Here is a 19,180-nt window from a genome sequence, read left to right as displayed (position 1 = left end):
TAAAGTGCCTCATTTCTACCTAAAGTGAAAGCTACGTTCCATCAAAAGTGAAAGCTACTCTCTCTCATGTGAATGTTATGAGCTACGAACCATGCTTCTGTGATATTGTAGTTAGGATACGGTAATGTTTCTTATAATGGGCTATGTGAAGAGTCCATACGAAATTTAAGAGCAGCTGAACTTTACCACCCAAAAAGCAACTGCTCAGTTTCATGTCAGGAGTAAATCATACCGTTTTCTTAGGAACTAAAATGCTGAAAAGGCAACCTTTACCTAGAAAAGCTCACCTGCCATTGCTCAGGACAGTTATTTACAGAAGTGCTTCTCATACATGCTAACAAAGATCATTTATATAGAAGTGGTATTCCAGTCAGTTGTTCTCTATAAAGAGATTTTAGATTTCAGAATTTGCATCTTCCTGGCTTCCTGGTCTACCAAAAACCTTAAAGGATGGCCTTTGAAGAATATCCAGAACACAAAGATATTTGAAAAGTGAAAGGATTAAGTAGGGATGTATACAAAGTTGTCACCATCTTTACTGGGGATTTCATCGTGCATGGAAATAACTTAAGAAGGATAATGATTTAATGCATGTTAATGCATGGATGTTTAACTGAAAAAATATGAAAGCCAGTCCCTACTCATCTTGAGCATATTTAACTACCTAATTTTCAGAAAGTCTAACTGCTGCACTGAAAAGCAGAAGTAGTAACGAAATAACCTTTTTTTTTTTTTTTTTTTTTTTTTAAATTATTTATCCTCTCATTACATTTTGTGTAGCTGTCTGGTATTCTTCAAAGGTGAATGAGGTAGGACAAGAAATCATGTTTTGTATTTGATAACATTCACCACAGCAGCAGTATTTTAATTACCTGTTCACTGTAGCCTTGAAAAATAAGTTTTAAATATTTTTACTTCTGTTGGTATGCTAAATCAACTATACTCCATGATTGACCTAGATCTTGTTTCTTATACAACAGAATCATTTAAAATTCAAATCGTCCTTGTACAAATCTACTAACACAATGGCAGATTTGCTAGTTCTAGTGCTTTTTCAGCACTTCCTCATGACTTAAGGGAAATTCAATTTATTTACTGCTTTTTCTGCTGCAAAGCTATAGGATCAATCAGCAATTAGACAACAAACTGTGCTGTAGTTCTCAAAATACAGAAGTATTTTTTTTATTTTCTCTCATCTTTCTAAATTATACAAACTCAGACTCCTCCACAGTCTTCCACATTACAGTTCTAATGCAAAATTTTGAGCAGACTGCATTCTAAAATAGTTCAGTTTCATAATTTAAAAACAAAGTTCATATTACAAATGACAAGATGAGACAAATGCCACAACTCTTCAGTTTATATTGACAACATTGCTCAGAAATAATTGAGGACCTCTTCGTGTTCTGGACAATCTTTATTATTCTGAATAGCGTGACACATTTTCAAGCTCCCCCTGCTGGGAGTAACAGACTTTTGAGGATTCCAAATGGTGAATTATTTAGGACCCCTGCTTACTAGAACTACTCAGACCTCATCTTTGGTGTCTCTTCTGCCAATGGGTGCTCCCAGACCCAAATATTCACATCAATAAAGAAATTTAAGTCTTTTCAATGCATGTACACATTTCTGAGAAAGCTCCTATAAAAAGTAAATTGGAAGGTGCTGTCCACCTCAATGAAAATGTGTAGGGTAGAACCCAGCACAAACAGGCTTTAAAGTTTCTAAAATATTTTTCTATTTACTAAAGAATAGGTACACTGATCTGGAGCAGAGCAAAGAAACCTTATGCACATTTTCTCTGACATTTGCATGTTGCAGCTGAACAACCATTTACTATGTCATAACGAGTCATAACAACATTTTAAACATATGTACACTGTCCTCTTTATGAGTGTAACGTTCTTTAAGCTTACTGTGAAGACAGTATTGAAAACTCTGGCTTTAACTGAATGCTTGATTGATATTCTTTCATGGTACACCTGATCATTTAAGTATATACCTTCTCTCATATGAGTAGCACCACAAAATAATAAATAAATTCCCACAGACACTTGGCACTAGGGGACAGTTTGCCGATTTCTGCCTTCTGAACAAATGGAAAATATTTAAATCCATACTGTCTGTTAAATTTGCAGTAATGCAGATAGTTAACGCCAAGAACAGGATATAACAGCTTTATACATTGCTGATTTCAATATCTTCAGAACAGTTTATTAACACAGAAATATAAAAAGCAAAAAGTGTTTTTCTCTACTAGCCAAGAAATTTACTACACAGATTCTTACATATAATCTGTTTATTCATACACACGTAAAAGGAAGGTTGCAGTGCAGCATAACAGTTCAAATTTAGGCAACATTTTTATTCTTATGATACTTCTGTTGCATAAATTGAGGGTAGATACATTTTAAATAAGGCCGTATATTAAGTGCATTACCAGAAAACATGAAAAAAATCTTTAAATAAGCAGGCCTAAACTCCTTATTCAATATGACTTTATTTAATATGACTTTCAGTAGGAAATCATTAAGTTTCAAAATATATCTACTGAAGATATAGAAGCATTTGTAAGATTTGAATCTCAACATCACTTTTCATGGTAACTTTTTTTTTCCTGACATTGCCATGCTTTAGCTTTAAAAAGCTGTACTATCTAAATCAGGGCAACTCAAATATAACATTTTTAAAGTAATAATTTTGTCAAATAAATTAAAAAATTATCCATTTTTAATAGGGGCATAAAAGCTCAGCTAGTTCTTGGATGACGATAATGATCATTTTAGGTGCCAATTAAGAACGAAAGTGTCAAAATAATTAGATATAGTTCTTGTATTGACTGAAAGAGTTGTTTCTCTTCTAAAAAAAACCACTAACATTTGCATTTAAATATGAAAAGATACATTTTAGACATACACCAATTCATTAAAGTGCAATGAGGTAATGTACTACTGCCAGTGTTTACATACCCTGGATACCTATTCTAAAACATAAGAAAGGTTAAACGACTGCAAGTTTTGTTGAACGATCAAATGCATACTGCACTATTAAAATGTCCATATATTTTACAGATTTTAAAAAAGGAATTTAACTCAAATATTAATTTGAAACATTAAAATAACTGTCCAAAGAAAACTAATACAGATAAAACTCCAAATGCGCAATCCTGCTTATATCTCTGTTTATGATACCAAAAAAAAAGGTCCACCAAACAAACCTTTTTTCTTCCCTATTCCTATGTTCCAGCTCAAGAATCACAAAGATAGCTATGTTCACGCTCTAGGATCTTATGAAACAGTACTCATATCCTATGCAGAAGTTTTTTTGTTAAAAGGAGGTGGTGGTGGTGGGGAAACCACTTCTGGTTCATGTTTGTGAAGAGTCCCTTGTAGCATGAACAGTGTAATTCATCCAAGACAAGAAGGGAAAAACAAGTACAGTTACTAACCATACATATTTAAACTTACTGTTCTGATTGGAGAAAATAAGCTGCTGCCAAATTAGGGGGACTGTATCACGACTTTTTGTGACTTGGCACTGCACATTCCCCTTCGGAAGGTGAGTTGTATGTTGAGAAACACTGACTTCAGAGCACTCAGCTCGGAGAAGACACGCAGAGCAACAGTCTGGTTTGATCTTATTTTATTCAGATAAGAAAACAAAAGCTTTTATGGACAACAAATTCCATATATAGCAGAAGACTATACTGCCATTCCTGATTTTTTTTAGCTTAGGCATCACAGCTGCTCACACAGAGAACAGATGCCATGTTCTAGGACATTTATGTTTCTTTAACATTAAATATACCCCAGTGATACCCAATCATTATCAAGAAATGTATAATCTACATGTAAAATTGTAAATCAGAGCCATTCTTGACTAAACAGTGCACTAAGTCCCCTGAAACTGAATATTCACATTCAAAAAAATCTTTGATTCAAGTCCATCAGATCAGCTGTGGTTTTCAGTTAAAATTCAGTTATAACATCAAATGCACAATCTTGTGACATGCCAATCCAAAAGAATTAAAAGATAATTTTTCTGTACCAAAAGGCTCTGATAGCCACACAAAATGCAAGCAACTCATACATGCCAGGAACACCAGCACTGCCAAATCTAACAAAAAGAGGGTGAAGTGCATCAGTCTAGAGATAGTTGCAGTCCAGCACAAATCATCTCCTCTAAAAATTTCACTGTTAGGGAAGGATGATAACCAAAATACTGTTCCATGGTAATTTAAAGAGGTCCTACCAGAAGTAAAGCCATTATTTAGAACTAGTTCTAGGATGGTATTGCCTAACTAAGCAACAAAAGGACATACACCACACTTTAAAGAACCGTGGCAACTTCAATCAAAACAACATGGAGATAATTTCCTATTACCAATATAATACAAACAAGGCCTACGTCAGCTTTGTGTAAAGAACGGTCCAATTTGCAGGCAAACTGAAAAAGGTATTCTGACATTTTTCTAGCAGTTTTATTTCACCGTATCTTCAGTTTTCCTCAAAAAGTCACAAAAGAATAAATCAAGAATAAGTCAATACTAGTATCCTTGTCAATAATAGAATCAATACTTGTTTGGTGATGCTACCTACAGGTTAACTCACCGTTCTGCATTACGTACCAAATGGAGAATTATAGATTATGATATACTAAAAGAACAGTGAAGAAGTAAATTTGCAGGTGCTCAGGTAATACGAAATAGCTCTCCATGCTTGAATATGCAAGCTTCTAAGAGAGCTATATGGAGGCTTGTAGGCAAACAGCTTAAACTGAATATAAATGTCAAGGTGTGCAAAGCTATAGCTACTGAACCAAACTACTTCAACATATAGATGTTTTAAATCAATGATTTAACACCAAAAGATACCTCAAAAGACTCATCATACATCTCTCAAAAAGGATCTCTGCTTAATCAGCAACTTCAGTTAACAAAAAGAAACTCCCACACATAAGACTTTAGGCTGCCCAAAGGATAATATACGATACATAATAAAATATGATATATTCATATAAAACTAGTGTGATCTCATCTGGAATCTTCTGTGTACTATTGATCATTGTAGCTTAAGAATACTATTTAAAAATAGAAGGTTCAGAGCAAGGCAACATGAATGATCAAAGTTAAAAACAAAGAATCACCACCCTGAAAGAAAGAATGTTTATGAGATTCATTTTATTATCTCTCATAGGTATGAAAAGAGCTATTATTTAATCTTAAGAATTAGTGCTGTATCTACACAAGATATGCAATTATGGCATTTTAGGAACCCTACTGTGCACTATGTCACAGATATCAAACAAAAACTCTCAGAAAAATCCTTGCAATTTAAAAGAATCAATTTTACCACTATATTAAAATGCATACATTTAAAAAGGGGATCAATCTCTCATATAAAAAAAGCCTCTTTATTTTATCATTATCTAATTCTACTAATTCTCTTAAGCACTCTGAATTCACTTTTCCAGTGTAGCTAGAGGCAGATGGAGACCAATGAAGTGCTGATTGATCCATTAGTAAGGAAGCAAATGGAAAATCAAGTATTTAATTAACCCTCATCTCCCTATCCCATGGACCTCAAACTATTTCCCTTAGGTCGCTTCCCCACACTGACTTTTCCGAGATAGCTGCCATGCCAAGGAAAGACTCTTAAAAAAAGAAAACAAAACAAAAAAACCCTGCACTTAAGTATTATGAATAAAACATACCCTATCAACCAAGCATATTAATTCTACCTGCACACTCCCATAAATAAAGTGTCTTTAAACCACCCCTTAAGAGGAAAGGCTGGATAGAATTAAATCATTTTAGTAGCTGAAAGATGAGGTAGATTAAAAAATATTAACCATTTTGATCTATTACCACTTTGTGTTTATCAACCCTACAAGTACAAAGTATAAGCGCCAAATATGGTAACTGAAAGTACAGGAGAAGAACTCGGTGCACGGGTTCTATGACACTGAATGGAAATGTTGCTCTATAGTAGAATATTCTCCCCACCCCACTGTTGAATTAAGCATTTCTTTCATCTTTTATACATGAAAATAGAGGTAATGAATGCCTTAGTTTTTAAATACTTTAAAACTGTTTTGTTAGAACATTACCAAAGGGATATGGTACTACACATATTCTTCATCCCTCCAATACAGTATGTGATTTTCTATGCCAACACTAAATATGTATCATTTATCCTAATTTACAAGTATGTGCAAAATAGCAGCTCACCAGTTAAGCTTTAGTCAAACTGCATAAAGAGCAAGGGTCATTACTGAACATAGATGAAGAAATGACCATGCAAGAAATGCCACAAGAATAAATTACCTCCATTCCTTCCAAAATACAAATTTTTTTTTTTACAAAAATATGGATTTATAATCTAAGTTCTTTATTTTTAAAAAGAGCATTTAAGCGTGCAGAAATTCCAATTAAGGACTAGTGTGATGAATCTACACCAATCTCCAAAAAAATCTTTTGTTGTAATTAGACACACTAGAAGCTGACAGGTATGTTACTAGCAAGTACTAGCATGGAGACTGCAAAACCTTACTCTTTGATGTTATTTCTCCACAAAAAGTGACATTTATCACAGTAACTTTCAAACTTAAAGTTAAGCGCTGAAATGAGAAATCAGTACCAGACAGCAGTGTTCATAATCAAATAGTCCCAGAGATTTTTAAATTGGATCATACATGTATTTTTTTTTTTTATGAAAACACCATAATTAAATGAGTGTTGTGAAGCATTTTGTTACCAGCATAATATCTTGACAAAAAGCTTTTCATGTTACAATAGGCATCACATAGTTGTAAAAGCAACATGATTAAATTAGAGACAATAATTAAAGGTTTCTGTTATTTTTACCCAGGATTTGGCTCAAGGAAATATTGCTTTGGTGGAGAAACATACGGAGCAAATCACAGTACAATTATTCTCTTATCTCTAAAACAGAACTAGTTCTCTGCTTTGAGTCATTACTGTGTAAAATAATATGCATCTGAGGCACACAAGGCAAAACATCCTGTATTTGGATTCTATTAAATCTCAGGTAAAGTCATGTATCAAGTCACCACATATTCCTAAGCATAATCAGTGATCCTTCATAGAATCACATGAATATATATTTGAAGAAGGGCAATGGCACTTAATTTCCCTGGCAATAATTCCTTATTCTGGTTTGCACCCCCTCTCGTATTTTTTATTAAATGACTAGAAAGCAAATCCTATAAATAAATATAAGTGAAGAGAAATAGTTACAATCACCGAGCAGTGTTCATTATACATACTTTTACTTGACTCAACATCAGTTAGTAACTGCGAGTTGCAGAACTAAGACTTTTCTTAGATTCTCCATTCTGTCTTGGCAGTTTCACACCAAAACAATCTCCCATCTCCCACCTTCCTTTATTCTACAAGCTACTCTAACAATAACTCCAGTTTTCTCGTACTCCTCATCTCACATTTCTCCCTACACACTATCCACATGCACAAGCCCCACTGCTAAGTGTCAGACAGGCAGGACAAGTAAATCCTGTGGCCTACTCAGATTCAGCAGAGACGCCGATCAGTTCAGACATCAGGTAATGTAGTAACCAAATACTTACCTGCTTTTTCTATCTAACCTGACATTTTCAAGCTTAAGCACAGCTCCATTTTCTTATTTTGTTTGAATCTGACCAATGGATTCAAAGTTATTAGGGAAGGACTGATAATGCAAAGGACAAATCTAGCTCCTTCCTATCTTTTGCTTTTGGGTATGCACAACAGCTTTAGCCCAAGTAGCTGTATATTACCAAAGCCAGGATTCAGAAAAAAAAAAAAAGAAAAAACAAAGAAAAAAAAAGGAATAGTAGTCAAATCAGAGTATCTGACTGACAGTCTTCAAACACAGCTTTGACCTCGCACCCTCCCACAATTGTATACAACTGGAATGATCTTGAGAAAGAAGGCAGTAATCTCGACCACCTATTAAATCTCTACATCATTAAAGCATTTGCCAAGTTAAAAATTCAGGTATTGTAAGAAGCATACTGACCCATCACCTCTGCTACCTCATTCTTGTTTTTACAAGATTCCGAAAGCATTTTCTATTCTCCACTGGGAGTGAGATAACGGCAATATACCTGAACTGCCAGGGGGAACACGGGACACAGATCTGAACCGTAGGAGTATAAGAATTGTTGCTTTCCTAGAGGAATGAGGTCCACTACAAAGGCAGCATGCTCAAAAAAAGAGAAAACCCTTGAAGCAGCTGGTTAAGCCATCAGAAGGAAAAAGCATAATTAAGAAAAAGCTTTTATTATTTGCTTACCAGATGGTTTTTCTCCATCTACTAAGCCTAAGTCTTAAGGGAAAAGTAAAACTCAGATACTGTAACTACGGAATTTGGCTCTCTAAGTTTGCAACTGTTTGTCCATTTATCCTTCCCATTAGCCCAAATTTATAAAAATGCCTACCTGGCTTTCAGTATTCATAAAAACTATTCTTACATCCATTCAGCTGTAAATTCTCTAAAAACAATATTTGAACTTGGACTAAGTAATAATTTCAGTAAAAGTATGATTATTCTTTGGTCAAAAAGCCAGTTCAATTCTTACGCAATAGAACAGCTGGAATCTATATTTGTTTTAAAAAAATCCATCAAAAAATAAGAACAGGTAAAAAATAGTGAAGTTTTGTTACTTATCACTTGATCTTCCCACATTTTAAGCTCATAGATTAATTTTAGTTAACTATTTTTATTTGCTTAGAGACTATTTCCGAACTTAAAATGTAAGATTTTTGGTGAAAAGCTTGCCAAGCCTCATCAAGTTATGATAACATCATTAAATGTTCTACTTTCTTAATGTTTTAATTATAGTTTGAATGCACAAGCTTGTGATTACATTTACATCCAAACATGCAGTGTCCCTTACTGCATGTAAAAAAGCGAGATTTAAACTTTTATTTCATATCTGGCAATGACCAACTGATTATTTAAGTAAATATTCAAAAGCAGGTACTTTTAGCATATTAATATTTAGAATATATTTTAAAAATATCTACCAGACAAATGCATATTAGAATACACTTTACTTATACTGATACAATGAATAATCAGCGTAGAACATTTTATTTATCTGAAACAGCAACTGTTAGGCTAATAGCTTATTTTTGCGAAAGATGACATAAAATATCAACTCTGATAACAAATAAAAACTTGCTTGCAAAAAAACCCAATTACCAAGGCTGACAAAAAACCCGTATCTTCCTGTGACCTTCTTTCATTTCTTCTCCTCACAACATACAAACTACATGTAAATGTAGCCTTAATTGGGTAATTCAGTCATATTACTATCTGCATTCTCTATAGCTCAGGTTAGCAATCCTCTCTGGACTTGATTCTTGTCTTACTATACGTTACAAATATGTACCACATTACCTAGTCAGGTATCGCAAATATTTCAACTGTTCTTAGTTTCATTTTGACAAGTTCGTTTGGCTTTGAAATTGAGGGTACAATAAGCTTAAAAATGGTGCACACTTTTTTAAAAATAATGAATGATACCGTTTCCACCAAAATAAATTTGTACTGAATAGGTTATGTTATCTTCATCATCCTGCCTGCATAGCATGTATTAGAATGTTAATAGTATTTTCTCTTACCACTTCACATCATAGCAGGGGAAGGGAGGGAGGGAGTAGAGAGGAAACCAAAGACATATCAGAAAAAAAAAAACAACAGAATTTAAAAAATAATCTCATAGAGGCTTCAGGTAACGAAGCCCTCTCCTTACTTCTATTTTGAATAGAGCTATGATTACAAAATAGCATACTTAAATTTTTTTTGAGAGGATGGTAAAAAAAAAAAAAAAAAAAGAAAGAAAGCTCTGAACATGGGTTTGTCTTTTTCTGTTTCTGCCCTTCATTGCTCTTTATGAATAATGTATACATAAAATAGATTCAAGAGTGACAGAAAAAAAACAGAAGTTTTTAAAAAGTGAAAAAGCTTATAGTACAACAGGCTGCAAGCAAATCTTCCTATTCAAAGTCAATACTTAAAAAGGATGTGTAAATACTTCCTGCAACTGAGAATGTGGCTGTGGATAAGTAACATTGAACATTAAAGTATTACAAAACCATAAGCAGATTATAGTACAATACCCTTTATTTATTCTGAAAATTGTATGAAACATATGGAAGGAAGAACAGGAAATAGATTTTTTCTATTTAAATTCAGCTTTTAAAATATATTTCCTATGAAAAATAAATTCATTCTGTGAAATGCTGGCCATTAGGAGACCAGAACCATGATCATAATTCTGTGCTTTGTGATTACTGTATTCTGAATGGGGTGTCTGATATCCATCCCTCTCAGCCCCCAAATCTCAGTTCCGATTAGAATTTGCACCTTTAAGAAGGGAGACTAATACTGGAGGTACTAATCTGAGAGTATCCGAGAATAGTATCAGTTTTCTCTGAAATGCTGTATTAATAGCAACTAAACACTATAACCTTTTGAAAAGCTAAACACAAAATAAACGAAAAAAACAGTTCAACTTAGCAATTTTAAGTCTTCAGATGACTAAAATGTCTCATTCTTAAACCCTTTCTACTCTATTTGTATCCTACTAGTTTCCCTAAAGTTATTACTTCTCATTTTGATGTTGTCTTTTCCAATGGTACTGGTGTAATTGGCTTTGCCAATGTCAGAATGGCTGTATCAAGGGAGACCAAAAGTCCATCCAGCTGAACAGGAAGCATTCAGCTGCAATCCGTAGGAAGTATTTAAGGAAAGATTATCAGAAATGGGACTGAAACTGTGAAGCTGTACACAGAACTCTATTAATAATTTAGACTTTCATTATTTTTAGACAAAAGCACATCTCCTTCCCACTTCTCCCAATAAAATGCAGCAAGTGTAGCCATGAGAAACATGTTAACATTTTCCAGATATTTTAAAGAGGCTAAAAAGGTTGTAATTACGCAAAACACTTGCACAAGATGTGGTGTTTTGAAACTGTAACAGATGTTATTTCTTAGGAAACAAATAGCTTTTTAAGTATAAATAGGTGAGCACTTAGAACATAACTAAGACATCCAGAACAACTTATACATACTTTCAAGGGGAAAAAAAACATGAACCACTGAATGCATAATATAAGACCATAGGAGTTTTCACAGAATAAAAGTAGAATGCTTATTTAAATGGCAATTTCTTGAAGTGTAAAGCACTGCAAATTTCAAGCAAGTTGGAAAAGAATTCATGTTTTCAGTAAAAATAAATACAAAGTATATTGACTACTTTCACAGGCGTATCAGCTAAGGCAGTGGAACAAGTCTATCCAGACTTACTTTACATGGGAAAAGAGAAAACCAAAACTCTATCTTGAACTTCACTGTTTACAAAAAAGATCTTGTGCAAATTTATAAAGAGTTTTCCATGAATTCTGAAAATCTGATGGACATTCTTGGAAAAGTCCATGTTACTGATCACAAATTCTTCTATAATGTAAATCCTGGTGTCATGGAAGACATCAGGACTTCAGCAGCAGTAGCACTTACAGTTGCATGAAAGGGTAAGTAATTGCCAAAACATCCCCTTTTAAGGGATATCATTGAACTCAATTCCTCTTCAACTTTACAGAAATCTGTCTTCTTGAAAAATGCCACTGTAGTTCATAAGGTGTAGGCTAAGTCTAAAAATTCTGGCACCCAGGAGGGGGTTTACTGTTTTAGTAAGTGAACCTACTGTATTTTGGGACAGCTGGCTGCAAGATATTGAAAACAGAATTCCTCTGTTCTGTTCTCATAATCATTTCTGGGAACCTAAAAAGTCTCAACTATTTTTAAAGCTCTGAAAAATTTCAGTGCCATCTATAGTGGAAGATGCCAACAAACAGATTAACAAATATATTAAAAATACATAAAAAATAGATTCACCTGTGGAAAATGAAAAAGAGGAAACCAATAAAATAAAAAAAAAATGAAAGGGAGTTTGGTCCTTTGATTTTTGTCTGTTATTTGTTCCAATGACATTACTCCTCTAAAGTGGATCACTGGCAAGTCAGGAGACTTGCCTTAATCCCAGATTAATCCCCAGGAATGTTTAAGGAGTAGGTGCCAAAATAATCAGTAATGCCAAGGTATATGCCCAGAAATTAAATAAAGCCTACTAGTTTCCAGAAAATACGGCAGCCAAGGAGGAGTGGTTTCCCCAATTGCTTAATGTGATACATATGCTTTATAATGTGTTTTACAATTATCTTTTCTGATTTTCCTTGCTGCTCATTAAAGGTTGTCCAGAAAAGGCTTCTAAACAGGCATGGGAGAGGATAAATAAATAATAATAATAAAGTACTTTTGTAGTCAGAGCTGAATCTTCAGGCATTTTAAAGAAGACAGATTGATGTGTGTTTGAAACTGTTTCATTTTCGTGTTCTTTACAACTCTATGCTTTTAATTTACCAGACCTGAATAAAGTCAGAGGAAGACATCAAGCCATGTGCAGGTGCCTCCTAATCTCTGCGCATTAAATTTGCAGCAACAGGCAGCAAAGGCATCATTCAGCTTTGCAACACTAAGAGTTTTGATACCAATGATGACACCACAGAACGAGAGACAGGTTCTTGTTCGAGTGCTACATGAGCCCACACTGAAGGAAAACACACAGCATACTGATATAACACCGAATACTCTCCTGCCATTGGTGGTGTTGATTGCCATAGCTAGTACCAGTGGTGTGACTACCACTTACATGACAATGTCCATAGAACTTCGGCAGTCACAAACTTGGAACAAGTTTCTTAAGTGTCTTATGAGCATTTTCTTTGGGATTTGGAGAAATAGGAGTGCGAAAGTGCTATTTTAATACATGTTTCAAAGTACAATAGACTTAAGAATGAATTTCATTTAGCTCAGATACTTGCTACTTACCCTATACTAACTAAAACCACGATAGCTATTTCTGCTGCACCAACAGGATAGAAATGAACATTTGAAACAAGTTATAATTAATCCATACATAAGAAAATATTATGCCAGCACAAAAAAGCTGAAATTTCCCCAGCTGCTTAATAAGGAGTAACACAAAGAAGTGAGTGAATGTCTGGGCTGGTGATTACATTCTTGAGAAGGGACAGAGGATGGCAATGGACTCAAACTGAAAACTTCCCGAACTCCTGATGTCCTTACTCACATGTGTGATGGCCATACGTGGATATACCCAAGGCAAAACAAGACTTTGTAATAACTACATCCATATCTTTCAAGCATCTTTCACTACACTTAACTAACATTGTCTTGAGAGCTGCATGGACTTCTAGGCTAGAATTGTTCCAGCAGAGAGGCATAGAGGACTTTGTATTTGATGCTCAGCGCTCACTCTAGGCTAAAGGTATTGGAAACAATGTTATTCCAGCATACAGAACTACAACAAGTCTTTCTGCTGCTGGAAGGCTAGGTGGCCAAAGGTTACAGTTTCCCAAACTACAATATACTGTGACAGAAGGTTTATCAAGAATCAGATAAAGAGACAAACACACAGCAGAACAAATCAAGGCATCTACTGTTAAAGATGTTCATGTATATGGTATATTGCTAGTAATGTGAAAGATGATAAAACAGACAATGAGGAGGACATTCTCTCTTCTGTACTAGTCTCTCAACATGAATGAAATTCAGACAATAGAAAGATACACTGTTATTTTCTGAATGGTTCTTTATCTACATTCCCAAAGTGGAAATCTCATAGTCAAGAAAGCAAGTTTTTTTTCATTTTAGTACAAGCTAGTATCGCTAAATTAACTGGTTCACCTTTCTCACCCACATCACTATTTTTGCAGCACTATTTTACTTTGCAGACACTCCAGAGTGTCTGCTGAAGTCTTGCAGATATTCATGTCTTCAACATTCTTTTATGCCTTTGCTTTGTAAAGGTGTCACAGCTATTTCTTTTGAAAATGACTTTAGTTTAGAAGAATCTTACTACTTTCCGGTTAAAAAAAGAAAGCTAAAGTCTCTCAATATTACTGGAGTAATGAGATTTGGTGGGCTTTTATTGTCAGCATTTCTGTAAGGCAACATTCTCTCTTAAAGATTCAGGGTGAATATTTCTCGTTTTCGTATACTGATTAAAAGAGTCTAAGTTAGAGGTGTCTCACACATTTTGAAAAGATAAAAATCAAAATTTAGAGCAATACAGACAATCCTCTATAAAAGCATGGTTTGATAAAGAGCAGAAGCAGGGAAATTACACAAAATGTTTCTAAACACCAGAATCCTTCCACAAATACAAAGTCAATTGCTGCTCGTGTACACTCATCAGAAGGAAGTCCTCACAAAATTTACAACACACACACACAAAAAAAGAAATTTCACATGGAATTTGGAAAAGCCCATAGCTTTGTTGGTTAAAATCATGTTCCTTATAGCATTTTTATGTTAGAATTGAACAAGTATAATAGTTACCTACAACACCACAATGACCTCTAGGTTTTCATAGAATCATGGAGCTCCATTTGTCGTCTTCTTTCCAAAGTTATGAGGTAGGTAGGAAAATCTGCAGACAGATTAAAAAACAGTACAAATGAACAAGAACAAGCAGTTGAAACAAATCTTGAAAGATGACTGACTACTTGGTTCAGATACAAATTTCTTCTGTTTGTCTTGTGATTCCTAAACTTTCTGATAGAAAGGAGATAAAAGCAGGCCACTGTGGAACTGTCACCTCAGTCCCCTTCACAACTTTAAATCACATATATCATGACAAAGATCCCCAAAAAGGAGGGGAGATGAGTAAGAAATTTGAATATGTAGTTTCAAATAACACTGGGCTGCAAGAAAGGAATCAACTTTCATTTTTATTTATTTTTAATATCCTTAGCACATTCTCGCTCCTATGTTTGGCTAGCTGTAATATCATGAAGGAAATAGCAGCAGAGCATTAAAGAGCAACAAAGAGTAGTTCTGCCAAATGAAGTGCTTAACCTGAAAACTGTTTTCAGAGAGTAACATTTACTGCATCAACAAATACAGTCAAGTATCACAACTAAATATACTTCAATAAAAGGAGAAGCCACAACCACTAGATGTAAAAAGTCACAAACACCACAGTTACAGGGGTTGTCAATTCTTTTAAATTTGCCGGCCACTAAAAACTTTCCAGACAAAAGACTTCTACTCAGAGAATCCAGCCTGCTGAGATAATGTGTGTCCTTCTTTGTGACAGTTTCCAGGCCTCTCACAAATACTCCAAGGTACCCATACATGCTAAAACTTAAAATATTTTACATTTACATATACGTATTTTAGTAGTTTTGCAGTTTCACAAATTGACTATAATTACTTTCAGTAGAAAGAAAACAGACCCTTGCAAGACACGTGAATGCATAATGTGACATCCAATATTTGAGCCTTGAGGCTTGATCTACTACTACCTGCAAGAACCTTCTAGCTGTCTATCACCTCATTCATGCATCTGGAGCACACCACCTCATAACTCTTATATCATTATGTTTCCTAGGGCCATACAACCAATTAATAAACATACAGATCAGCAGTTACTTCACTGGCAATTTCAAATAATAGTTTAACAGTGAGTTTGTTCTCATGAAAGAAAGCAAATGTTGGATAATTACGTTTATAGTTAATGCATTCTTGTACTTTACATGATTGTACAATAAAAGGCAATTTAATTGATAGATAAGGAGACAAATTTCTTAAGCGTTTTGTAAAGGAGATACAAGATCACATTGTGGTTTCTAAAAAGTTGCAGAATTCTTCATATTACGTCCACTTAAGTATTTTTTCTTATTGCATAATAAAAGATGATGTGGTACTGACTTACACCAATGAAAATGTAGAAGACTTGCATAATCAAAGGACAATTTTTTGAAAAACACTTTACAGAAAAGTCTACAGAGTTGGAACAGGTATATCACTGTGAAATGCCACTGTTACTGACAGTTTGTAAATACTGTGTGACTATAACAGTTTAATGCTAGCATATTTCATCTTCATGCACATTCTTTCTTATTGTTAAATGAACACTTACTGCATTTCTATGAAACACAAGGTTTTAAAATTTGCTGCCATGGACTGGCTGACATGACATGACATGACATGACATGCTGGCTTTGGTAGCAGATTTGCTCATTTATTGTATCAGAGGACATGTTTGGGAGACGATTCCATGAAGCTGAAGCAAGGTGAAGGAAAATACTATCATACTCAGATTAGGACTGTTATTGTTTTGGTTCTGTCCTGCTTTGTCATCCCTTAATACTGTTCAGCAAGTAGAAAAAAGGAAAAGCAAAAGATAAGAGCACAATCTCCACTATCAGGAATACACCCATGAAATTCAAAAACATAGCCTTTTTTTTAAATCTTAGTCCACATACTGACAAACATGACATGACATCTTAGTCATTTGTAAATTCTCCAGCAAAAATACCACAATGAGAAAGGTCCAGAAATTGCTTCTGGCAAAATTAATCAACTGTTCATGAAAACACATCTTATAACTTTTTTTTATATATATATATATATATAAAAGGACCCATTGTTTTAATGGGTTTGTCTACATACAAAAGCTACATCAATGTAATATTGAGTTCCCATTTGTAATCCTAGCCATGCTAGTAAGAAAGAGTGCATGGTAATTTTTATTTGAAAATAAGAACAAAATTTCAGTTTAGTTTATGTCACTTCATACTGAAGTTTTACACAAAAATAAACAAACAAAAAATCTCCCTTTTATTATTCTGACATCACTGCCTTAAAACTGACATAACTGCTAAAACACCCAGGTAATGAGCCACAGATGGCTTGACTTCAGCTGGACCGCTAAGCCACATAATTGTTCACACAGCTAAACGAGCACGATTTCAAAGCCAAAAGCCACAAAATGATAACAAAAAAGAGGAACCAATAATACATATGAACAGCAGTTCTTGACGTTCACCATTAGCATTTCTTCTCTCTTGTGTTACGTTACTCCCTATTTTGGTGACCTCGTCGTTTGTTTGTTTGTTTTTTGAAAAGCAACTTTTCAAGGTATTTCCTACGATGGCCGGGAAGGTTACCGGATAAACATAGAGGCAAGTACCTGAAAGCCTACTGTGTTAAGTGCACTTTTACCAGGTCTTCGCTCTGCGTCAGCGCTCAGACACGGGGGCCACCCGGCGCGGAGCGACGCGCTCCTCGGCGGTCTCCATGCGCGCCTCCGTTCCGGCCTGCGGGACAGACCCCCGCCCCGGATCCCACCACGGCCGCTCGCTCGGGCCGCGGCTCCCCCCGGGCGAGCGCTGCCGAGCCCTCCCCGCCCCCGCGCAGGCTGCCGCCGCGGCGGGGCGCGGGCCCCGCGCGGCCTCTCACACGCGTGGCCCCCCGCGGCGGCGGTTGCCGCTCCTTCCCCCCCCCCCCCCCGGGCGCCCCGTGCAGAGGGAGGGCGGCAGCCCGCCCCCTCGCTTCCTCCTCCCCCTCTCCGCCACCTCCCAGCAGCCCCAGACCCCTTCCCCTCGCTGCCGAGCCCCCACCGCCCTTCTCTCACCTCTCCGGGCCCGGGACGGGGGCCGAGCCTGGCAGGGGGAAGGAAAATCACCAGGGAGGCCCCGACCCTCCCCCCTCCTTCCTCTCCCCTGCCCTCCCGCCCCGCCCCAGCGGCGGCCGGCACTCGCGCCTCGCCGGGGAAGGCTGCGGCCGCTGGGCAACCCCCTCCCCGCCGCTCCCGGCTCCCCCAGGGCCCCGTTCCCGGCGCGCTCGGGCGGCTCCAGCCCCACAGCCAGCCGCGCGCGGGGCGGGGCGGGGCGGGAGGCGGGGCCCCAAGGGCAGGGGGCGGGGCGCCTTGGCCACGCCCCCCCCCGCCCTGCCGAGCCGCCGCGCCGGGGGCGGGAGGCGCGCGCACCGTGGCTGCCCGCGCCCGCCGCCCGTTGGCTTGCGCGCGGCCTGTGCGGGGGGAGGCGCGGCGCTGCATGGAAAGCGCGGGAAGGGCGAGGGAGGCGGTTCCCCCTGCGAGGGGTCTCTCCCGGTTCAGCCGACGCGGGTCCCATCCCAGACGTCCCTTTGCCTGTCTTTTAGAAGCACGCCGAGATAGCTGAGTGTTTATGTAATTTTGCCCCATTTAAATGAAATAAATCAGCAGAGGCAAAAAAAACCCTCCTCTCAGGATGCCAGCATCTTTTCCACTGCTACTGTCCATATTCAACCTCCAAAAACACCTCTGACACGCCTCCGAGGCTGCTTCCTCATGGCACACAACGCCCTACAGCTGACCTCTGACATCCAAAGGGAGAATAATTTTCCAGATTAACAGACTGTGACAGCCATACTGGCCCTTCCCAGTCGGCTCTAAATGACTCTGCCAACTCTAGCGAAATTTAATTGAAGCGTAACGACTTCAAAGATGCTCGTTCTTTCAAGTTTTGTAAAAATTATTAACGAGGTTGAGGAATTGTGTCCCTAAAACTCCACTTTTCCCCTGCAGCTGGCTGGTCAGGCCCCGGACACCTGTGAGCCCGCCGGTTCCTGCGCGCCCGGGCTGCCTCTCGCTCCGCTGAGCGGGCCGTGAGGAGCTGCTCGCGCTGCGGCGGGCTGTCAGGGCCATCCGTGGGAGACAGCTGTGAGGAAAAAGGTGTCTCTACCACAGACATACCAGCAAGGTACAAACCAAGGATTTCTTTTCTCCTTAGGGTTATTAAGCTTGGTGTTTTGAGCTTTAAAACAGTGTCTAAGCCTTTAGGATGTGCTGTGGTGAGGCGGGGGAAGATCATTATGTGGGCCTAATGTGCCGTGACGAGAGCTGTGATATAGATATTCCCCATCCGCTTATTCGAGGCCTTGGGAACCTTTCTCTGTAGTATCTGAAATTCAACATGTTCTGTTGTATTAGGCTCAGCTTGGGTATGCTCGTTTAGGGCAATTTCTGCCCTGACTTTTAGTGCTATGAACAGTGACAAAAATCTGTTTATATTAGAAAGGGATACATATAAATAAATAAATAAATAAATAAATAAATCTTGTCTGAGCTGTCCTGCTATTTCTAAGAGATTTTCCTACTTTCCTTCTACACAGAAAGGATAGGTGAACACCATGCAAGCTTAAAAGCAGGAAAATATAAATATGGAAGATATTTAGGGAGGAACACAGTCTCTCAAAAAGTAGAACTAATTTGCCAACAGATGGCAAATATAAATGTTGCAG

The 19,180-nt window shown here is 37.3% G+C and overlaps 1 protein-coding gene across 5 annotated transcripts in view; it reads right to left on the bottom strand.

Annotated features, from left to right (window-relative positions):
• The window catches only part of KLHL5 (kelch like family member 5), a 59,220-nt gene extending 41,467 nt beyond the window's left edge, over positions 1 to 17,753 (bottom strand). For 2 of the 5 annotated variants that reach the window (XM_062575446.1, XM_062575448.1), the window contains exons 1-3: positions 17,532 to 17,753; positions 17,088 to 17,214; positions 14,450 to 14,540 (exon numbers count right to left, since the gene is read on the bottom strand). The gene's annotated coding sequence lies outside the window, so the exon portion shown is untranslated. The remainder of the gene's footprint in view (positions 1 to 14,449; positions 14,541 to 17,087; positions 17,215 to 17,531) is intronic. The other 3 variants (XM_062575449.1, XM_062575450.1, XM_062575451.1) reach the window with 2 other exon arrangements.
• Between the last annotated feature and the right edge of the window lie 1,427 nt (positions 17,754 to 19,180).

Source organism: Rhea pennata, chromosome 4, assembly GCF_028389875.1.
Source record: "Rhea pennata isolate bPtePen1 chromosome 4, bPtePen1.pri, whole genome shotgun sequence".
In the NCBI taxonomy this organism is placed as follows: domain Eukaryota; kingdom Metazoa; phylum Chordata; class Aves; order Rheiformes; family Rheidae; genus Rhea; species Rhea pennata.
Note: the sequence above shows the minus strand (reverse complement) of the source record. Positions and strands in the feature narration are given on the sequence as shown.